This window comes from Lissotriton helveticus, chromosome 4_1 (genome assembly GCF_964261635.1).
Source record: "Lissotriton helveticus chromosome 4_1, aLisHel1.1, whole genome shotgun sequence".
In the NCBI taxonomy this organism is placed as follows: domain Eukaryota; kingdom Metazoa; phylum Chordata; class Amphibia; order Caudata; family Salamandridae; genus Lissotriton; species Lissotriton helveticus.
Window position 1 is genome coordinate 461340463 of NC_136063.1, and position 25078 is coordinate 461365540.

Consider the following 25078-nt stretch of genomic DNA (forward strand, 5'->3'; position numbering starts at 1 on the left):
CTTCTCCAGCTAAATCTCCACTTCCTGTCACCCTTGAGGATATCATGGAGGAATTACGCCTTATTTGCCCCTTTATGGCAGACACCACTACCACTCTTCAGAGACTGGACGATAAATGGTCCAATTTGGACAAGAGGGTATCGGATGTTGAACAACAGATTAGTGATGTTCAAGATGTTGCTGCCAAAGTAGTTAGCCTTACTAAAGAAGTGGAAATGCTCAAGAAAACCTCTGAGGATTTGGAGAATCGTAATAGGCGCAACAACCTGTGCATTTATGGTGTTCCGGAGAATTCGGAGGGGTCCGACCTCATCCAATTTTTGAAGTCACAGCTCTTGCCTATCACTGAACTGCCTAAACATCTCGATGTGAACATCCAGAGAGCGCACCGTCTTGGTCCTAAAACCTCTTCCACCTCTTCGAAACCCAGGGGTATCATTGCGTATTTTCTTCTTTACTCTGACCTCATGACTATCCTTCACTCTGCTAAGCAGCATAAACAGCTTCTTTGGTCTGGTCACAAACTCTTTTTCACTCAGGATGTTTTCCACATTGACTGCTGCTCGACGCAAGGAATTTCTGGATTTAAGACCCATGCTTCGTTCCATGAATGCAAGATATGGCCTCATTCATCCGTGCTTCTTCAAGGTTACTTATGAAGAAAGAACTTTTAGCTTCGACGACCCAGCTGATCTTTGGAAGTTCATAAATACCCACTAAGAGGATTCTATGAAACACAGCAGTTCTTAATGTTTTAATGTCTTTTCTTTTCTTGTTGTTGTATGATGTTTGGTCTTTTTGTTCCTCAGTATAATATGTTTTTGTTCTCCTATCTTGTTTTTCAGGTCTCTTCTCCAAGTGTTTTGGTTTTGTTTGCCTTCCTCACTGTATTGTGCTGTTATTCGTCTTATTCATTCCAGTTCGCTGCCTTCCCTTCATAAATGTTTGGTAAGTCTCCTTCATTTGTTTTTTATCGTCGTGTGTGGTCTCCCTCTCCGATTGTCTCTTCTCTTTCTTTCCCTTATTATGTACTTTTGAGACCATGCGTTTGACGTTCTCTTTTATTGTGCGGTCGTCTTTTCCTGTTGCTCCCGCTCTCACTCTATTGCTCTTCACGTTATTTGTCCTGTATGGATGACGCCCTTCTGGTTTTTTGCCATCCTTCTCTTCTCTCTTTTTCTCAGGGGAGCTGTGTGCTCCCACTCCCACTTCTTTTCTCCTCTACTGTCTCTTTTCCTCTCTCTTCTTCTTTCTTCATGGCATTCTTTCTGTTCTTGTGCCTCCTTGTTTCTGTCTTCATTCTTCATTGCTTTCTTCTTTCTTCACATTGCGTTATGGGTTTTTCTGTTCTTCTTCGTTTTAGGCTATCTCTCTTCTGCTATTGCCTATTCTCTCCATTTTTCTTTCTTTATACCTTCATGCTTATCTTTCCTTTTTATTTTGAAATGAATGGTCTTCGAGTCATTTCTTGGAATGTTAAAGGCCTTCGTAACCCGATTAAAAAACAGCGGGTTTTATCTCACTTAGCCAGATTAAAATGCCAAGTTGCTCTATTGCAAGAAACCCACCTTTCACAAAAAGATCTTTCCTCTCTACGCAAACAGTGGGTGGGTGATGTTTTCTGTTCACCGTCATTTAATAATAAGAATGGTGTTCCTATTTTGTTCCATAAATTGTTGTCTGTTCAGTTAAAAAATGAGATTTCTGACTCTGACGGTAGATGGTTGTATTTAGATGTCAAAGTTAATGACGCTGATTTATCCTTTTGCAATGTTTATGGTCCGAATGGTATTGATCCTACTTTTTAAACTGATTTCTCTATGTTCCTCTCCTCGCACACTAGTGTTGATTTCATTGTTGGAGGTGATTGTGATCAGTTAATGGACACTTTTCTGGACCGTAAATCCCAGACCAGGTACCTTCCTAATAAAATGCAAAAGTCCTTTTATCGTGCAATTTCCTCTAGAGGTTTAATTGATTCCTGGAGACTCTCTCACCCTGATACCCTGGAATTTTCCTTTTTCTCCCCTGTCCATGCTTCACACTCCCGGATTGACTATATCTTTCTCACCCAACACATGTTTCAATTCATGACAAATGTTGAAATTGGCTCTATTCTAATTTCCGATCATGCCCCAGTCATTCTTGACATTGATTTACCCTCCCCTCTTCCCAGTTCTCGCGGTTGGCGTTTCAATAATTCTCTTCTTTTGAACCCTCAGTTTGTTGATCAATTCACTCTTTTTATGGATGATTTCTTTCATACCAATCTTAATTCCACCTCTCAATTCCATTTTGTTTGGGACGCATTTAAGGCTTCGGCCAGAGGCTTTATTATTGATTTTGTTTCGTGTAAGAACTAATTGGCCCTCTCTAAATCGTCTCTTATCCTTAAACAAATTAAAGACCTGGAGCACCTTTTTTATACGTCCAACTCTCCCGATGCTCTTTCTTCTCATGTCAAAGCTAAACTTCCATTTAATAAATTTTCTTGTGACTCTGCCTGCAACCATCTTTTAAAATGTAATTCCAAGATGTATGGTGGGCGCAATAAAATGGGCAGGTCTCTTGCCAATTATCTTAAAGTTAAGAAACCAAAATCTAAAAAAGCTGTTCTATCAGATGCTGCTGGGATTCGTCATTGTACAGATGACAAGATCCTCAACTGTTTTGTTCAGTATTACTCCTCTTTATACACGCCCAAATCTACCCCGACTCCTTCTCAAATTGATTCCTTTTTTCTCAACATACCCAAATCCTCTTCCGCTACTCTCGATTTCTCTTCTCTGGATGCTCCCATCTCCGAGAAAGAGATATTACAAGTAATTACTCTCTTACCCAAAGACAAATCTCCAGGTCCAGATGGTTTTACTGTCCGTTTTTATTTTCAGTTCAAGAATTGTCTGATACCTCACCTATCCTCCTTGATATCTTCTATTCTTTCCGCAGGCGAATCTATAGGCTCCTTCACTCAAGCCATGTTATGTTTACTTCCCCAAAAAGATAAAGATCCTTCCCTATGTAAGAATTATCGACCCATTTCCTTAATCAATACTGATTGTAAAATTTATGCCAAAATTCTAGCTTCTCGTTTATCTACTTTTGTTCCAGACCTCATCAACATTTACCAGTCAGGCTTTGTTAAGGGTAGATCCATCACAGATAATTTTAGAGCTCTCCTTAATATTATTCTTCTTGCCTCCAAAATGACAACACCTCTCGCTGTTATCACTCTTGATGCTGAGAAAGCTTTCGATAGGGTTAATTGGGATTTTATGTTTGGGGCCCTTCACTGGCATGGATTTAGTCCTCATATCATTAAACTCATACAATTATTATATTCCTCCCCTTCCACGTCCATTTGGGTTAATGGTTCTCAGTCGTCTTATTTTCCTTTACACAGAGGTACTCGACAAGGCTGCCCCTTGTCTCCCCTTCTTTTCATTTTAGCATTAGAACCCTTTCTTGAGAAGATTCGTCTTTCTACCTCCTATTCCGGTTTTGTTTATAAATCATTAAACATCAAATTCACAGCATATGCTGACGACATTTTACTTTATATGTCCAATCCTGCTACCTCCCTACCGGCACTTTTTTCTTTACTCACTGAATATTCTTCAGTCTCTGGTTATAAGTTAAATATTGATAAATCTGAAGTCTTACCTCTCAACAAGTTCTGTCTTGCTCATATGTTTCATGGTTCCGGTTTTGCTTGGAATCCTACTAGTATCAAACGTTTAGGTATCTTATATTCCTGGTCCATTAAAGACACTGTTAAACTTAATCATAAAGATATTCTTCCCAAGCTTGTCACCTTAATAGAGAGATGGTCCCCTTTATTCTTATCTTGGTGGGGTCGATTGGCAACTGTTAAAATGATGCTTCTCCCTATTATTAATTTTTACCTTTCTATGTTGCATATTTCTCTTCCGGCTTATTTTTTCACTCAGATTAACCGTATTCTTACTCGTTTCCTCTGGAATAACCGTAAACCCAGGTTATCCATTTCCCGCCTTCAACACCCAAAGCATTTAGGTGGCGTAAATTTTCCCAACCTTGTCCGCTTTCATTCTTCTTTTACTTTAAAGCAAATCTGGCAATTTCTTGCAGATTCGCCCCCCCTTTTTCCCACTGCATGGAGTGCTTTAGAGCAAGCCCAATTATCGCCTTTCCCTTTTCTTGCTGCTATCCATTTGTTTCAACCTCCAAAACGTTTTCTTTCTCCCACTTTCTTTTAAGCTCTCTAGGGTACTTTCCCTTTCACTGTTTCGCTCTACATTTTCTCAGGCGCACTTACACTCCCTTACCCCGTTATGGTACAACCATTCTCTGAAGATTAATAACAAGCCCTATTTTGGAAGGAATGGATTGACAAAGGCATTATGTATTTAGATGATCTCTTTGCTGATGGTTCTGTACTGGATTTACCCACACTTTGCACTTCATCTCATATAGCTAACACCCATTCTTCTCAGTTTCCTGACCTCAATATAGCCTTAACTACACTCTCCTCATTCCACACCACCTTATCTGATGTTGTTCCAACAGATTCCACTCCCTTAGTTTTTACTTCCCCGCACAAAGCGGCTACCATTTATAAGATCCTCTCCCGTTCTCTTCCTGATCGCCCCAAATCCAAACCTGTACTTGCATGGGAAAAGGATCTAGCACAGGATTTTTCCTTTCCTATTTGGAAGTCTATATGGTCTAAAATCCACACTATTTCTCGTTCAGCTAGCACCACTCAGAACCTTTATTTCTTTTATAATAGACTTTTTCTTACCCCACATGACCTTTTAAAGTTTAAGGTCCTAGACTCCAGCCATTGTTGGTTATGCTCTCACCCTGATGGCACTTTGCTTCATATGTTTTTTCACTGCCCCTTGGTCGCTTCCCTTTGGAAGCATATATGGTGCAAGCTGAATGAAATTCTTAAATCCAAACATACCTTTGAAATTGTTCATATTTTTCTAGGTGGTTCCTCTCCTATTTGGAATGTTTCGCGCAATGTTCGTAATTTTATAGATTTGTTAATAGCCATTTCTTTGCTGATTATTACATCAAACTGGAAAGATACCTCAAAGATCTCTTCTACTGCCTGGCGGAATTTATTATGTCATCATCACAGACTTGATCATGCACATGCTACAACTACCTCCCTTTTAATCAAAAGAGATTTGTTATGGTTACCCTTAACCAAATTTCTTTCCAGACGCCTACCCTAATATACCTCATCTCCTTCTCTTATTTTTCTTCCCTTCTCTCTATCCTCCCGCTTTCTGTCCCCCTTTCTTCTCGCCTTTCTTTCACTCTTTTTTCTTTACCTTTCTTTTCCCCCTTTTCTTTCTCTTCCCATCTCCATAAAATTTTAAAACATGCATTTTCCCTCAGTATATTGTTTATATTCCCCCTTTGGGGTTTTTGCTCTTTTTATATTTCACTTTCTTATTGTATTATGCCATTTTTTTTCTTTGCCTTTTTCTCTTATTGATTGTGATTCTGTAATGATGTTTACTTGGTTTATCTGGCTCAATAAAGCTTTCTAAACTAAAAAAAAAGAGATGGAAATATGCCCTTGATCCTGAGAGACCAGGCTTGGTTACGGACCCTCTAGTAGCTAATAATAAGGTTACCCAATATATTAAGCACTCGCTGGACCAAGATATCCCCGTAAAAATTCACAATCGATGTGCTAAAGATAAATCTGCACCCCCCACCCCCTCTAAAAGTATACTCCCCACCTCCTGATGCTAAAAAAAAAGAATGGAAAAAGCTGAAAGAAAGTGGCGGAATGACTATGAAGAGTTAAGTATATCAAATTATCGTGAAACCTTGAGGAGATACCAATACGAAATTAAAATTGTCCAAGCTGTTTATTGTGATTAAATATTAATCACACCTCTAATTCCCCATGAGAAATGTTTCAGATCGTCAATTAACTTATGGAGCCTACCTCAGACAGTTCCACACCTGAACCGACAGCAACCCGTTGCAACAATCTTGCAAGCTGTTTTCTAAAAAACATCACCGATATTTATACAGCTTTTCAAGAGACTGATTGAGGCTTAGGCCCCAACAAAACCAGTGACAAGCAGAACATTGGAAAAGTGTCTTCTCAGACTTCCGCAGCACGATTCTAGCTAGCTTTGCGGATCTATTCAACAAAGTTAAATTAGTATCCCCGCTTGACCCCACTCTGCCGCTCACTATCTCTAAAGTGGCAGAATGCATCTTTCCAGTGCTGCTACAAATGGTAAACCTTTCTTTAGCAAAGGAAACAGTACCTCCTTCATGGAAGCATGCTGTGCTAAAAGCCTACTGAAAACCCCCAACCTGGAGCCTCTGCCTAGAGTATAGAGCTATCTTGCTTCTCCCAGGACTAAATAAAGTACTTGGAAAACATATAAATCACTACCTTTGACAATTCCTACCAGCAACCCGGATGGATTTTCAACTAAAGCACAGCATGGAAACCGCCCTTCTGGCGGTAGTGGAGGAATTGAAAATTGTGCTAGATCAAGGAGGTACGCAGCCATCATACGCCTTGACCTAAGTGCAGTGTTCGACACAGTAAATCATGACATCCTCATTGAAAGGGACCAACTGTGCAGGAGTTACAGGACTTACCTTGAAGTGGCTCAGCTCTTTTCTGAAGGACATGTCTTTTCAGGTCTTCAATAAATCATGTTTCTTAAATATATTCCCTCTGAAGTGTGGAGTACCACAGGGCTCTTCAATGAGCCCCATTTATTTTAATCTATACATTCGCCCTCTTGTAGAAATTGTGTTGTCATAGGGGATATTTGTAGTGTCAAATGCCAATGACACTCAATTGTTGTTCTTTTTTATCCCCAAACACAATCCCCAATCCCCCTCCCTGAAACTTTGTTTGGAGAAGGTGGCACTGTGGATGGACTGCTCCTGCCTCAAGCTAAATGGGGATACAACTGAGGTCCTGATACTAGGTGACAACATCGACCCCCACCTGAGGCTAGGCTGGCCGAACTTCCTCTGCATGCCTCCCGCCCATAAGATGTTTATAAAAAGTGTAGGGGTATGGCTGGCCAAATCCTTGTTTATGGAGGTCCAGGCAACGAAAAGTTCAGGCAGATGCTATGGCTTGCTCAGAATGCTACATACATTTCTACAGTTGCTCTTCCCTCTATCCAGAATGCACGTGGCCCAAGCATTAGTTCTCACCGCCTAGACTAGGGAAACTCGCTTTATTTAGGAGCACCTAAAGCCGTAACCAAGAAACTTCAAGTTGTGCAGAATGCAGCAGCCCGTATTCAAGCTCAATTGGCCACAGTCCCCTTTATTCAGCTAGCAAGAAGTGGAGTGTGCTCTTTTAGCTACAATGTGGCTTACCTATGAAACACCTTCCCTCATACAATATGGCTCACTGACAATGTATTGAACTTCTAGAAAACACCTAAAAACCTGTGTTTTTGATAACTAACCCCTCTAGAGCGTGTGGGGCAGTCTATGTTGCATTGCTAGTGCTGGGATGCCCCAGGGTAGACAAACTCTCTACAAATGTGCATAGAATAAAATACAATGTTTGTGAACTCACAGGGATGTAGCATTCAATGTGCAGCAGGTGCAGTGGCACCAGGGCCAGAAATGTGATGGGCTTGGCCCACTGGGTCCTAAATATTATGTTTTGTAATTCAAACAGCAACAAAGGGGCTCATTACTTTCCTTGCACTAGGGCCAATGAGACTTTGGCTATGCAACTCTGAACTCAGCGAAGATTTAGAAATACATTACGAAATTGAAAAAAAACAAAATTGCAAATTTTGACAACTCATTTAATCCACAGTTCACTAAGATTCTAAACTTACGGCCTGTTTTGTCTCGTTCTTGTCTTATGTAGGAGGAGACAATGGCCCAAATATAAATTTAGACAATTCTTTTCAGTCCACTTGAGAAAATGCCAAAATGTTGTCAACAGTTTGACTCCAAAATCGGCTAGGACTAGAGCAGCATAATACCATTTTAACTAGAAAAGCAAAACTCCATGCCATTGACCTAAAAACAGTCCAATCCATGCAACCTGTTCAGGACCTGTCAGAAGACCGAGGTCCTCATCCTCGGACCCTGCACCTCCACCTGGTACTTATTAAAGAAAAGGGGTGACCCTGTGTCCCTCAGAACCTGGGTAATTAATGGTTAAACAAAGAGTGGTTCTGTCGGGTAGAGCGCAAGTAATTTAAAATGCTGGTAATGCAATCTGAGGCTGCCGTCTAACAAACACAATTCTAGGACCTTACAATGAATGAAATGAGGACCTGCACGACAGTCCTGTAGTCCGGGTTGGGATGACTCGCCTGGATTGGTCGGGCGCAATGGCCTGAAGTCCGTGTCATATTCATAATTTAAGACGAACGAATGATGGTGCGTAGTCCCATCGATCGGCTGCCAGGAATCAGCTGATTGTGCAGTCCACTCCACACCTCCGTCTTGAGAAAGACCCGCCGCGACCACAGACGCATAAGGGTCGAAACGTCGACGCTCTTCAAATGCCCAGTACTTTTAGGATTCTGACTAACTAAAGAAATAACAAGAATCTCTAGATAGAAATTATTGTCTGGCCACCAGAGAACAACACTTGTATATATATGCATATATTGATTGTATCGAATTTATCTTCCACTGTATAAACTTCTTCACCACTTGATCACTATTCACCAATGTCACGCATTTGCACCTTAAATTGACCTTGACAGTCTATGTGCGCAATGTATGAAAAATCCATTTGAATGAATTGAATTCAGATACAATACACAGTACAACCAATTGATCTCAGGTCCTCATTTAATTCATTGTAAGGTCCTAGAATTGTGTTTGTTAGAGGGCAGCCTCAGATTGCATTAACAGCATTTTAAATTACTTGCGCTCTACCCAACAGAACCACTCTTTGTTTAACCCTCCACCTGGTACAGCACCTGGTGGCCCTCTGCCCTCGGGAGCCCACCCACCCCGACAGACCACGCTCGGAACCTCGGCCTCATATTGGACTCCTCCCTGCCAGATCAATGCTGCCTTGGCCACCAGCTTCAACTTCCTCCGCATCCTGCGTAAGACCTTCAAATGGATCCCGCCCGACTGCAGAATGACCGTCACCCACGCCCTCATAGCCAGCAGACTGGACTACGGCAACACCCTCTATGCCGGAATCAACAAAACTCTTCTACACAAACTCCAAACCATCCTGAACGCCGCAGCGGACTCGTCCTAGGGACACTGCGCCATGAGCACATGACCCAACATCTATGGGGCCTCCACTGGCTCCCCGTTGAGAAGAGGGTCACCTTCAAACTCCTTACTCATGCCTACAAATCCCTCAACAAGTGGATCTGGACAAACCTATTTAAACCTAATTAAATTGATAGTATTTGCCAAGTTCACACAGTTTTTCCTTGGAAGAAGCCTTTTTGATGTGCAGTAACATACTTTTGTGTTTGTATATGGTTTCCAAAATGTACATATATTTCATCATCTAATTAAATTATGTTTACAATTCAATTGATTTGAAGGATACCTTTCTACCGATGAGTCTGTATAGTTGAATGTGCTTTTCTGTTACATATGTCTCAACGATATGATTGAATTATCGACCTAAAAACTGTATGAAATACTATCAATTTAATTAGGTTTAAATAGGTTTGTCCAGGACCACCTGTTTTCTTTACCAATCGTCCACCTAGGTCCTTTGGCAATTTACTGGGTTACCCCATTTATAATAATGGGTACAAATCCCTCAACAGCATCGGACCCAAATACCTCAACGACAGAGTATGTTTCCACGTACCCAAGAGGAACCTCTGCTCCACCGACCTCACCCTGGCAGAGGTCCCTATCATCCGCAGAAAAAGATCCGCCGGTAGAGCTTTCTCCTACACCGCGGCAAAGACTTGGAAAGAGCTCCCTGTTAACATCAGATGCTCCCAGACCCTGCACACGTTTAGAAAGGACCTCAAGACCTGGCTCTTCGACTGATCCGGAACTGCTCCTTCCCCTCCCACCAGAGCCTTAAGATCCTCACGGGTGAGTAACGTGCTCCACAAACCCTGATTGAGTTATCTGGACTACGCCCTGCAGTGCCTTAACACCAAGCTAATCCTGGATTTCTTTTTATTGCATTAGAGTCTGGGATCAACACTACTACACAGAGGAGTCAAGCCTTAATAATCATAGAGACTTTTCAAATGTTTACCTTGGGTTGCTTCCAGGCTACTGTAGTCCGATTTGATGGCATCTCACAGCTATTGCACAGTGGCATATAGCACATTTAGGTACAGGCCATCAATTGAACGCTCGGGGGCACACATATGTGTGCACCATACCTGTGAAAAATAACTTCACACAACAGATGAGATCAAAATAATGTGGTCTACCCCAAAATGTAAATGTGTGTGGGTAAAAAGTGTTGGCTAGCTGATAAATGCAAATGTCATCTGTGACTTATTGTATTGTCAATTTGGTTCTGTACGTAGGTACAACGGTAAATCAAATCTCATTATTTGTAGTGTTTTGAAGCTCAGCAACATGTTTAATGATTGGGGAGTATCTTGGCTGAATAAAGCATGAACAAAGTCGCAAAATGGTAATTAGGGATGTTTAACTGATTGAAACACAAACTAGAAATTACTTCATAAATGGGTGGCATGCAAGTTTATTTAAGTACATCATAAATGGCATGGATTTAGCCCAAGAAAGGTATATGCCTCTAAAATCACTGTCCATTTCCCTATTATTAAGGCTCCAAAGAACATCATCATCTGAATGGATTTTTTAAGTTAAAATAAACCATCATATTACATCACACTTTAACCCCAAAGTCCACACAACAGTCTGCATCACACCCTAAACACAATATCCAGACTCCCATCTAAACCCAAAAAGCCTCTTTTATCCTACCTCCAACCCAACCACAACATCCTTCTGGTTTCCTTCCTTCCATCCAAATCCCAACATTATATATGTTTTGAAGGGTGAACGAGACATTCAATATGATGTCTCCTTGTCAAACATCTCTAGCTCTAGGTAGTGGTTACATTATTATTTACTTCTGTCCAAGGGTTAAGAGAATTTTGCAAAGAGAATGGCTCACAACGCAGTCCCTCATCTAAGGACAAAGTATTACTCATCCAGACCCAGCTAGTCAATAAACAGGGGACATTTATCTGAGCATCTAAAGGATCTGGTCAGCGGGCAATATGTTAGCTTATGTAGATGCGTCAATTTGTGTAAGATGAGATGGTGCAAAATGGGGGACACGGAAACATTTTTAGTTTGATGAAATCCTCCAACATTAGACAGTAGCGGCTGCTACCAGACCTGTTTGGTGGGGTGGGGATGGAGGAGCGAAAAAAGATAAAATATACTTACCTGAAAACGGCAGTTGGTTGCCTCTCCTCCATCCTCTTCTTCCTGTCTCCGGTCCAGCAGCAGGAAGCAGCAGGAAGCAAATGGGCACCAAGGCTCCCCTGAGCCAACCACAATGCTGCAATGCAATGCTGTGATTGGTCTGAGCACCCTGGATCAGCGCTAGGATGGGGAAAAAAAGGCTGGGCATGTTCCTCACCAGGCTGTGCATTGCAGCCTGGTGGGGAAGATGCAACGTGTGTGTTGTAGTAAGTATCTTCACAAAAAGCAAGGTTGTAGGTTCCAAGTTGTAACTTTATTGATCATCCGGTTACAATATATTTAAGTACAGCCAGGAGATGATAGTTAGGCCATAAAGTATGCCCCACCAGGAGCAGCCTCCTGTTGCTCAGCCTGCTGAAACCATCTGACCAAGATCATGCACCCAACATTCTATGAAGTCATCACATTCCATTCACAACCAGGCTGAACTGCAGGAAAGGAGTAAAGAAATAAGAGAGACATGAAATAACATAACAACAGTGTGCATGACTGTTTGGCCAGCCAAGCAGTTGTGCACATTTACGGAGTGAAAACCATTCCTCTCCCTGCTCTGGACAGCCCTGACCTGCCCGAGAGCCACTGACTGCAATAGAAAAACAAATTATCATTTTATTTTTCCTTTTGAGCAGTGGGAAGGCGTCTCCGCCTTAGTGGAGGAGCCGCCACTGCCATTAGATAATGTAGTCTTCGCTGGCAGTTAGAACTATGATTCTGCTTTTTCAGAACTACTAAGTGCCAGCATTAGGAGCTACTTACAACTTAAAATGCAAATGTTTTGAATTCTACAAATTCAGAGAGTGTTGGTAACTGGCACTATAATTAATTACACATCCCAATACCATAATTCTTCATGACTTGCAACAAACTGTATGCATTCTTGTACTCAAGAAAGATAAACAATATTTCTGTTTGGGATTTCATGGAGAGCATTTCAAACATAAAACTCACATGTAATTTACTTTATGTGAAAGAGACCCTCAGATGAGATTCAGAAGATGCTCTTTGGTCCCAAATAGGATCATATTAGTTTGCTGTATACCAAGCCGCCGTCAGCTAATATGAATCAGATTTGCATTGGGTTTAGGTATCCTATTAGCTTGCAATTTTGGCCGGTAGAGCTACCAAAGTTTACCATGATCTAAGTGTCATCAGCTTATAACTGAAAGCACAGGATATGAAATACAGCCCATAACTGAAAGCACAGGATATAGAATAACAGATACCAGTCACTGTAGGTGGACGCAACACTGAACAATAAAAAGCAGTGGTGAAGGCAACAGTGGTCTTTAAATCTGAGTGCCAGATTCTTAAACAACCCTTCAAAGTAATGTGGAGGACATGTAGTCTTACATAAGGCCTCAGTTTGACTTGGCTGGCTACAAAGTGTAATCATGAAGATAGTCTGTTATTAATTTAATTTACGTCAAATCATTTCACTGATAGGTAGCAGGTGAGCTCTGTCCTGAGATTTTTCTACTCTTTGAAGAGTCTCATTCTTAACTTCAGACAAAGGCAGTCTCATTCACTAACCTGTATTTTCTGATTCCTAATATTATTCCTTGCATCTGCACACCATGTAATGCAAAGCTAATATTTTCAATATTTTCAAATTTCCAAAAATCCCATTAGGATATACCGGTGCAATGGTAGCCCTACTTCTGGATGTAAATTTTATTCTCGATGCAGAGTAGTATATGTTAACACTTTACTGGAAAGGAACAATTGTGTTGCACACCAACGTGCAATTTTTCACTTTAGGAGATTGTAAATACACTTTTCCGCATATTCTCATGGATCAGAAAATGCTCTCCCAACCTTCCCATACCTCCCTTTCAGGTTTTTTTCAGGATGCAGGCTTCAGTGCCAAGTATTCTTTCACGGCCTCCACAACAGACATGTTTTGTTCAGTTGATGCTGGTCAATCAGTGTGGCTGATCCACAAATCATCCAAGGATTCGCAGAGTATTTGTTGCACGAAAAAAATGGCCAATCTTCCACTTGGACAATTTGTTATCCTTTGATGATTTGAGAATTCGACGCTTCAAGTCTGTGCAGATTTACTTAACTCATTGAAGCCTGTCCAAACACCTTTTAAAAAAAATAATTAATCAAAAACGGATGTATACCAAACTCCAAAAAGCATGCTTTATGTTCGACTTTCATCCCAACCTCCTTGTTGTTCCAGTAAACAGCGTTTGGTGAACTGGAGAGCCAACATTTCTTTTGGAGCTCAAATGCAAAACTCTTCTTTTTTAGCGTCCTGCACATTGTTTCCCCCATCTTCAGAGATCTGCACAAAATGATATACAAATTCAACAAATGACACACTGTACCAGAGCCTACCTAGACCTGAGCTCAGAGCACGCTGTGCATGGCTAATGGAAGTGGACAGCAGCACCATTGGCATGGCTTCTGGTGCAAATCCTGCTCCCAGAGTTTGCAACACAGGGTCAAATGCTGCAAGCACTTTGATACAATTGCACAGGGCATGAATGTACAAGGCTGAAAGCCGCGTGTAGTAAACTTGGTATTACAGTAATAGGTGCAGGGATTGCACTTAAAGTCATCTGGACATTGCCATTATAAGTGCAGTTGGTGTCTGGTGGTGTGTGGGCTGGAAGAGAACGTATAAAGCCCACTGTGGATTGCCAAAGGTCATGTGCATTGAGCGCTGTGGCACTGGGTCTGGCACAGTGCCTAGCCACAGGCATGCCATTCCAGCTTGGACCCAGCCATATGCAAATCAGCCTTGACCCTGCGCCCATTGGGAACAGTCCAGCCTGAACTGCCAGGCCACGTCCTCCCTGGAATGGAAACAAGCATCCTAGAACCGGTTTCAGGCTTTCAGCCCTCATCAGCCAGGATAGCTTGACTCCAGTGTAATGTAGAGCACGGACCCACGTAAGGGCATACCCGTCCCACTCAAGGCGACAAATGCAAAGAAAACAATTGATGGAGAGAATGCAGAACAATCTCATACATTCACCCCAGTACAGAGATCTAGGCCTAAATCCATCGTTTTTTGCTCACCATGCCATTCCAATTTGGCCCCAGCCATATGCAAATCAGTCTTGACCCTGCGCCCATTGGGAACAGTCCAGCCCGAACTGCCAGGTCAGGTCTGCCCTGGACTGGAAACAAGCATCCTAGGTTCGGTTTTGGGTTTTCAGCCCTCATCATCCAGGATAGCTTGACTCCAGTGGCATGGATAGCACGGGACCCATGTCTGGGCATACCCGACCCACTCGGGGTGACAAATGCAAAAAGAACAAATGATGGACAGAACGCAGAACAATGTCATACATTCATCCCAGTACAGAGATCTGGGTCTAAATCCAAAGCTTCAGCACTCCATCCATCGTCTCCTCGTGTTTGCTTTGTTCGCACTAAGTTGGCATGGTATGGTCAGACGTGGGTCCCTTGCTCACTTTGCCTCTGGATTCACGCTAGCCTGGCTGATGAAGGGTGTTACCCAGAAACCGGACCCAGGATGCTTGTTTCCGGTTCAGGGAAGTCCTGGCTTGGGAGTTCAGGCTGGACTGTTCCCATGAGGCACAGGGTCAAGACTGATTTGCATATAGCTGGGTCTGAACTGAGGTGGCAAAGTGAGCTAAAGAATGATGATGGATTCAACCCAGATCTGTGACTGGGGGTGAGTGTCTGAAAAGTTTCAGTGCTCCATCCATCAACTCCTTGTATTTGCTTTGTCCAGCAATCACAGCAATTAATTTAAGAACACACTACACACCTCTTACAACTGTGCAAGTCTAGGGATCTTAAAGTGTGCCTCAAATATGAAGTCATAGTTGTTCTCTCTGTGGGCCCAAGGAGATGATCAACTGAACCCAATGCTGTAGAAAAGTAATGTAAGACAAAAGTACTCTGTGTGTAATGAGATGGTCAAAATGATTATGATGTGTTTGAAATGAGTGTATATTATGTACGAGGTGGCAGCAGAATTAAAGTGTGTTTTCATTCAAAACAGGGTTATTTGAAGTGATTATGATTTAGTTAGAGATATCTCTCTTGTATATTTCATATGTTAAGCCAGCTGCGGAATATCATTAGAGGGGTAAATCAAGCATTAAGGGGCTGATTGCGTTGGCCGACTTCAGTCCGTCCACCATCGTTTCAAATTTGGGACCCCCTGCATATTAGGCGGCAGTCCCACAGTATGAATTACAATGCGACCGCCCCCGATGAAATCACATTGCCCATGTTTTGCATTGTGGTGGGTACTGCTGCCTGCAGCACCGGCTGCAATGCAAAAAAGTGAGAATTTACATATCCCTGCACGACGTGGCAGGCACAATGTAGTGCCTGCCACATGGTGCAGGAATATGTAGGGTGCCCCTATGGTTATGTTATTTTTTTATTTTATATAGCGCGCGGATGCCGCAGCCAAGTGGCGTCCCGGCGCTTTGGAGGATTGAATTACACAACACATCAGAGAAGATCAGAGAAAAACAGGGTCTAAACTGTGGAAAAGAGGAAGGTTTTTAAAGCCCTCCTGAAAGGGAGCAAGTCAGGGATGGAGCGGAGAGGAGCCGGCAGAGAGTTCCAAAGGGCTGCCGCCTGCACGGAAAACGAACGTCCACCCATTCTAGCTTTTTTAAAACGTGGCACAATGGCAAGATTTAATCCAGCAGAGTGAAGGGCTCTGGCAGGGACATAGTGAAGAATCGTCTGTGAAAGGATAGGAGGGGAGGCTAATTTAAGAATTTTAAAAGTCAAGCATAAAGCTTTAAACTTAATACGTTGCCCTACCGGTAGCCAGTGGAGATCTTGAATAGTCTCATGTCTCGGGGCCAGGATGGAAGGGGGCCCACTACAGGCCCCCAAAGTCCCTTTCTGCCTGCCTTTCTGTGCGTTAACCACCATGAACAGGCATCCAGAAAGGGACATTGTGATCCCTACGGCAATGCGTGGTAGGCACAGCCACCATTGTAGGGACTACGAACCCCTCTGCTGCACCGGTGGCCTCAAGGAGCAATGGTCAGTCTTTACGACCACCACTCGTCCACCCACCATCATAATATGGGGGGCAGTATTGTTATTTAACATACTGGGGAGACCCCCTGTCGGTGGCAGTCTCCCCTTCATCGTAATTGGGTCCTAAGTTCCATAGAAAGCACACTCTCAATATATCACCCACTGAGATCAAGGTATATTTACACCTAGGGCCTCATTTACAAGAATTTGACTAAGGGCAGCACAGTAAGTCACTTTGCTGCGCTGCCCTGCATCAAAAGAAAAGGGCAGGAAAGCGCCATATCTAAGAGATACGGTGCATTCTTGTCCTCTTCCACTGCACTGGTGCAGAAATGGTTTTCTTTGTGCCAATGCAGGCACCCTGGCACCACGTTGCAAAGGTGACTGCGTTGTTGGAATGATTGTTTTTGTGCAGGAATGTCCTTCCATCACAAAAGCAATCAATGGAGGTGTGTTCCTCTTTTTATGTGTGCTGCAGGATGCAGGAAAAAGGGAGGAGAAATAAACATATTGCTCCTCGTTACACCACCCCTGTGGAGGCGCAGGGTTTTGGCACATTCCCAGAATTATGCTATGTAGTAAGTCTGGAAATATGTCAAAGACCAAGGGCATGGGGTGGTAACACCCACTGCAATGCCCATGGCAGGCCTCCTTGAGGCAGTGTGAGGCAAGTCAGCGACTTGTGCTGTGTTGCCTTGCCCCATATCTACAAGGATATGAAAAGTGATGTGAGGTGGCTTTTCAAGGCCTTGTAGATATGACTCTGCACTCCGTGCCACAGGAATGTCAAAAATAGTGACGTTCCCGCAGTGGAAGGGGGTTGTAAATAAGTCCCCTAGTGTGACCTAAAAGCAGTCTAGATAGTATACTGCACCATTTGTGGTTTAATGTTATGCCTACCTCATATTTAGCATCTTGGATGTGGTGCACAATATTCCAATTGCTATTGTCTAAGCCAGAGGTCCCCAAATGTTTTAGAACTACAACACACTTTTTAGAACGACAAACTTTCACGACTCACCTAACTTGGACAGGGTGATTTTTGATTGTAACTAAAGCATTGTGTGGTATCGCATCATAATTTACAGACAGCACATTTTCCATAGAAGTGGCCACTAACTTTGCACACACTTACAGTTTTACTAATACATATATGTAGCACTCAAATGATAATATGTGGAAATTGGGGTTCTGTGAATATTTATCATATGTGTATCACCAAGTAAAGTGACTTGATTTGTTTAAATCTTATTAAAATCTCTGTTTCCAGCACATTCCAGAAATTAAAAAAAGAAAAGTGCTTTATTTATGCATTCCTAACTGCTGAATGCATAAAATTAATTTACAGGTATTTAAATGTTGTTTTGTGTTGAACAAAAACAACACCCTACAGCCTTTCATTTCACACTTTCTCTACTCCAGCAAGATTGTCATCTAATTCACTTTGAAAATTCCTCTCACTTTGCAATCAGAGAGAAAAAAAGTAAACACCAATCTCACGGTAGAAAAATAAGCAGCAATTTGTTTGAAGACATAGCTTCAGACTTGACCTCTGTCTTTGAAGCACTGCAAATGTGACAAGATAAACACAGAATTTAAATGTATCTATATTTACTGATCCGACTATCACTATCATAAAGCTTTATTCGATTGATACAAATTTACAATCATAAAAGCACAAATGTAAAAATCATTATTATATTACATTCAATTATATAAAAATTACAGAGTAGCAGCTATCATATAGTGCAAAAACGCTAACATAAACATGAACAATATTATTTCATGAAGAATTAAAAACATTCAAATAAAGATTTATAATTCAACAGTATTAATTCATGTTTTCCTCAAATAAAATACCCTCTTTAAGAACATGGCAAGTCTCCATACTGCATGATCATTTTCTAATTGCTGGAGTTTTAAGAAAGCGGGACGACACTGTCCTAATCCATAAGCTTTTACGAGTGGGACCAGCCACACTTTTCTTAATTCAGAATAAAATTTGCAGGAACATGCATAAGAATGCTAGCGGGAACACTCGCTGTGGCGGTTACAGGTCCCGACGAGGGTACTTACTTGGGAATGTGAATGCTACCGCTTCCGTCCGGGCGGATGCTGGCTAATGGAGAGTGCCGGTGAGCGGACTGATTAAACCAAAGTGTGCGTGCGTGAACACTAAGAAAGGACAATAAACGGTGTAAAAGAGCGCCATGTTGGAGTGGAGTGGTGGAAAGGTGACTAATAGGCTAGTGCCGAGTGTACACCAAGGAGTATAAACAAGGAAAGGAATAACAAAACTCAGTCATGTGGATACCATAACATTATTACAAATAACAAAGAAACTCCATCCGATCATTGAGTCCGTGCGGTTGCATCGTGGCCATAAACCGGATCCAAAAGTTCTCACGTTTCAATAAAATGTTTTTGTTGTTTCTGCCTGGTTTGATTTGTTCCAAAATCAAGAATTTCAATTGTGGCACTGTGTGGTGTTGTTCACTGAAGTGTGCTGCCACCGAGGATTTCAAGTTGTTTATTTTGATGTTGCTCTTATGTTCCAGTATGCGTGTTCGTATTTTTCTTTCAGTATGACCTATGTAGCTCAGGCCACACGGGCATTTAAGCATGTAGATGACGTTGGCGGTGTTGCATGTGGCATTGATTTTAAGTTTGATGGGGTAGCCTTTCATAGGGTGGTTGGTAGAATTCCCTGGTATAATGTTGTGGCAATTGCTGCAGTTGTGACATGGCACCAAACCTTTATATGACTCTGTTTGTGGTGTTTCTTTGGGTTTAGTCAAGATCTCCTTAATGTTCCTTCCTCTAGTGTAGGCGAATATGAGAGGTTGCGCAAAAGCTCCTTGGAAATCCGGTTCTGTGCTCAGGAGTGACCAGTGTTTGGATATGATGCTTTTGTATTGGTTACTGATAGTGGTGTATTTGGATACCACCACCATTCGAGTGTTCTTGGGTTTAGGTTTGACCTGTAAGAGGTCTTTCCTGGTGTGCCGCATGCTGCGGGAAACAGCTTCATGGAGTGTGGTGGGTGGATATCCCCGGGTCGAGAACCGGTCAACAGTATGGAGAATTTCTTGCTGACATTCATCATCCTTGGAAACTATGCGTTTAATCCTCAAGAGTTGGGAGTATGATAAATTGTGTTTGAGGGCTAGACGATGAAACTATTGAAATGTAAGGTGGAGTTCCGGTCCGTAGGTTTTCGGAAGATCGTCGTGTCAAACTTAGATCCGTCTCTTCGTACTTCTACATCCAGGAAGTGGATGTGCTTTTTGTCATAATTCCAGGTAAACTGAATTCTAGCATTGATCTTGTTCCAATTGTTCAAAAATTCTACCAGAATGTTTGTGTGGCCTGACCATAAGATGAAGATATCATCTATGAATCTGAGGTAGAGTTTTCCATGAGTGCGCCACATGGGGTCGTTGAGAATATGTGTCTCTTCAAAATGCTTCATAAAAAGGTTCGCATAGCAAGGAGCTGAGCAATTACCCATGGAGGTACCGCATAGTTGTTGAAAATAGTTGTTGTTGACTGTAAAGTAACTATGATATAATGTAAACATCATCATTTCCATCAATAGTACTTTCAAGTCTGGATCCAAAGCTGATCCAGCTAGTGTCTTTTCAATAGCTTCAATTCCCAAATCGTGGGGTATTGACGTATATAGTGAACATACGTCCACCGTACATAGTACTAGATCTTGGTCTGCGAGATTTTCAATACATTTTTCCAGTTTGACTAAAAAGTCGGTAGTGTCTCTGATGTATGAATCTGTTTGAAGTACAAAAGGTTGCAAGTATTTGTCAAGGAATTTGCCCGTAGCCTCGTGTATACTCCCCTTGGTGGATACTATAGGTCTTAATGGAGGTCGAGTAGGATGTTTGTGCACCTTGGGTACCATATATAGGACCGGAACGGTGGGATGATTTGGCGTGAGGTATCTTCTAGCTCGATCAGAGATGGTACCATTGTCAAATGCCTGCTTGATGATACCGTTAAGTATGCTGGTATATTCATTGGTGGGATCCGTAGGGAGAAGAGCGTAAGTATTTTTGTCTGATGTGTGGACATCCACCTGTTCTTGGTAGTATGTTGAATCCATAATCACTAGGGCTTCCCCTTTATCAGCCGTTTGGCACACAATTGTTTTGTTATTGGCCAGTTTCTGCAAAATGTTCAATTCCTTCTTAGTAAGATTACTGTGTTTCACTGATGGTTGAAATGGAAGATTGGCAATATCTTGTTTTACGAAAGTTTCAAAGGTGTCGATAATCTTGTGGCTTTGTGGAGCCAAAAAAGTGCTATGAGGACGAAGTCCTTTCAAGTCATCTTCCACAAGTGTGGGCGTGGGTGCTACATTCTGAAAGTAATGGCGCAAACGGATATTGCGTACAAGTTTAAAGGCGCTGACCTCCAATTCAAGTGTATTCGTCTTAGTCGTGGGGACAAATGATTGTCCTTTTTGTAGGGTGCGTGTCTCCTCTTGGGAAAGTTGATATGATGAGATGTTAATCACCAGGTTCTCTTGTTCGTTTATCGATTGCGGTTGCCTTTCCGGTTTTTTGGTTTTGTTGGTGTTTTTTCCACCTCTGCGGGTTTTGCCCCGCCTGGGTCGGTAGATAGTTCTGGACCTGACTCTAAAAAATGCACCGCAGCATTCGATGTGCCTGGTTGTGGTGGTTGTTCTTCTGGCCTAGATGTTGATCGGGTGGATTTAGCTCTGCTATCTCCATCGGACGATGAAGTCTCCTGTTCCGAATATGGGTTGTAGGGTCTGTTCGGGCGTCGGCGGGCATACACCTCTGCCCAGGTGTACACCTCGCCGAGCTTATAATCAATGGTGTCTCGCTTGAACTTGCGGATTTTACGTTCTTGGGTTTCGCGGGTATGTTTCTCCAGTTGTATATTAATGTCCTCCAGCGTTTTGGCTAGTGCGGCAGCGTCCATGGTATTGGTCAGTTCAGCGCGTGTATTCTTGATGTCGGTGGTTAGTTCTTCTAGGGTCTTAGAGAGTTCCTCTATGATTAGGAGTATTAGATCCAAGGAAAATTTTTAAGAATAGCGTACCAGCGCTCCACAAATCTGATGTTGTTCTTACAGAGGAGAGGTTTTAGAGGGACCCGTAGGCCTCTCGGGATCCATTGGGCCCGGTGGTACCGGACGAGAGTGCTTGCATGCAATTTTTGGTTGGATTCTTTCTTTAACAAGTAGAGTAATTGTCTTATGTTGCTTTCGGCGCTGCGTGGACTTGTGGTGGGTGCTATATCCTCTTTGATCATGTCGTAGATTTTGTTAGCATCATCTGAAGTGAAAGCGAAGGTGTCCGCCTTCAAATCAGTCATACCGGTGATGGAATCGTAATTCATGATGATAATCAATGCGTGCTCAGTTCCTGGGACAGTGTTCGTGATAACGCAATAGTAATGGGTGGAACTGGCACCGCTAGCTGATGCAGGTGTAATCCTAAGGTAATGTGCTTGCGTGCTACGGAGGAATCGCTGTCTGTGCCTCACAGCGTAGGAGTGTAACAATACTGATATGTGGCTTCCCCTGTCAGAGGGGAAGACTCCTCTGTGCACTGCTTCAAAAGACAGAGTCTTAACCCTGAATAGGGTTTGAATATAAGTCGATTTGACAATAAATTGAGCGTTACTTCATTTGAGTATTTATTTTTTCATTCAGTAGTTTGTGTTAACTCATTCCATTTCATGATTATAACACATCGGTACATCCACGTATAGTCCAAACATATATCAAGTGTCCCAATGCATTTCGGGCTATATGTCAGCCCTTCATCAGGGGATAACTCTGAAGTCGAGGTTTTAAAAATGACTTGTGTGTAAAGTGTCCCAATGCATTTCGGGCTATATGTCAGCCCTTCATCAGGGGATAACTCTACGAGTAAAGAAAAAGAATGTCGATCAGTACATTGGAGTGTAGCTACAAGGTACAATCATAGCAAGGTGGTAACACGTCCTGTAGTGATAACTGCGACTAAGTTTAGAACCTTTCCGTGCAATTATGGTGAAAAAACGTGCCTGAAGTTGAGGTTTTAAAAATGACTTGTGTGTAGGGTCTGTGAGGGACCTTGTATCAAGGGACGTGCTCAGTGCTCGCCAGTGAGTTAAACAAAACGTGTGGGTCACCGGAGTAACAACAAACTGATGACAGGTTCGCATCGTGCTCATCTGCGGGACACGTTAGCGGGTGAATCAACAGAGCGAAAACGGGCTCATAACAAGCTCGCGTACAACTCAGGAACATGCATAAGAATGCTAGCGGGAACACTCGCTGTGGCGGTTACAGGTCCCGACGAGGGTACTTACTTGGGAATGTGAATGCTACCGCTTCCGTCCGGGCGGATGCTGGCTAATGGAGAGTGCCGGTGAGCGGACTGATTAAACCAAAGTGTGCGTGCGTGAACACTGAGAAAGGACAATAAACGGTGTAAAAGAGCACCATGTTGGAGTGGAGTGGTGGAAAGGTGACTAATAGGCTAGTGCCGAGTGTACACCAAGGAGTATAAACAAGGAAAGGAATAACAAAACTCAGTCATGTGGATACCATAACATTATTACAAATAACAAAGAAACTCCATCCGATCATTGAGTCCGTGCGGTTGCATCGTGGCCATAAACCGGATCCAAAAGTTCTCACGTTTCAATGAAATGTTTTTGTTGTTTCTGCCTGGTTTGATTTGTTCCAAAATCAAGAATTTCAACTGTGACACTGTGTGGTGTTTTTCACTGAAGTGTGCTGCCACCGAGGATTTCAAGTTGTTTATTCTGATGTTGCTCTTATGTTCCAGTATGCGTGTTCGTATTTTTCTTGCAGTATGACCTATGTAGCTCAGGCCACACGGGCATTTAAGCATGTAGATGACGTTGGCGGTGTTGCATGTGGCATTGACTTTAAGTTTGATGGGGTAGCCTTTCATAGGGTGGTTGGTAGAATTCCCTGGTATAATGTTGTGGCAATTGCTGCAGTTGTGACATGGCACCAAACCTTTATATGACTCTGTTTGTGGTGTTTCTTTGGGTTTAGTCAAGATCTCCTTAATGTTCCTTCCTCTAGTGTAGGCGAATATGGGAGGTTGCGCAAAAGCTCTTTGGAAATCCGGTTCTGTGCTCAGAAGTGACCAGTGTTTGGATATGATGCTTTTGTATTGGTTACTGATAGTGGTGTATTTGGATACCACCACCATTCGAGTGTTCTTGGGTTTAGGTTTGACCTGTAAGAGGTCTTTCCTGGTGTGCCGCATGCTGCGGGAAACAGCTTCATGGAGTGTGGTGGGTGGATATCCCCGGGTCGAGAACCGGTCAACAGTATGGAGAATTTCTTGCTGACATTCATCATCCTTGGAAACTATGCGTTTAATCCTCAAGAGTTGGGAGTATGGTAAATTGTGTTTGAGGGCTGGACGATGAAAACTATTGAAATGTAAGGTGGAGTTCCGGTCCGTAGGTTTTCGGAAGATCGTCGTGTCAAACTTAGATCCGTCTCTTCGTACTTCTACATCCAGGAAGTGGATGTGCTTTTTGTCATAATTCCAGGTAAACTGAATTCTAGCATTGATCTTGTTCCAATTGTTCAAAAATTCTACCAGAATGTTTGTGTGGCCTGACCATAAGATGAAGATATCATCTATGAATCTGAGGTAGAGTTTTCCATGAGTGCGCCACATGGGGTCGTTGAGAATATGTGTCTCTTCAAAATGCTTCATAAAAAGGTTCGCATAGCAAGGAGCTGAGCAATTACCCATGGAGGTACCGCATAGTTGTTGAAAATAGTTGTTGTTGACTGTAAAGTAACTATGATATAATGTAAACATCATCATTTCCATCAATAGTACGTTCAAGTCTGGATCCAAAGCTGATCCAGCTAGTGTCATTTCAATGGCTTCAATTCCCAAATCGTGGGGTATTGACGTATATAGTGAACATACGTCCACCGTACATAGTACTAGATCTTGGTCTGCAAGATTTTCAATACATTTTTCCAGTTTGACTAAAAAGTCGGTAGTGTCTCTGATGTATGAATCTGTTTGAAGTACAAAAGGTTGCAAGTATTTGTCAAGGAATTTGCCCGTAGCCTCGTGTATACTCCCCTTGGTGGATACTATAGGTCTTAATGGAGGTCGAGTAGTATGTTTGTGCACCTTGGGTACCATATATAGGACCAGAACAGTGGGATGATTTGGCGTGAGGTATCTTCTAGCTCGATCAGAGATGGTACCATTGTCAAATGCCTGCTTGATGATACCGTTAAGTATGCTGGTATATTCATTGGTGGGATCCGTAGGGAGAAGAGCGTAAGTATTTTTGTCTGATGTGTGTACATCCACCTGTTGTTGGTAGTATGTTGAATCCATAATCACTAGGGCTCCCCCTTTATCAGCCGTTTGGCACACAATTGTTTTTTTTTTTTTAATTGTTTTTTTTATTGAGATGGATCGGAATATAAAAAGAGAATATACACAATTACAAATATCAGCTGGATAAAACGTGATTACATCCGACATTAGAATTAAAATTCTGCAGCAATATATATACGTGTAAACATCTTCCACTATTTCCGGTTCTTAGCAAACACCCAAAAAGCTTAACCACGAGTTTGCCTTATAAAAAGAGTTTAC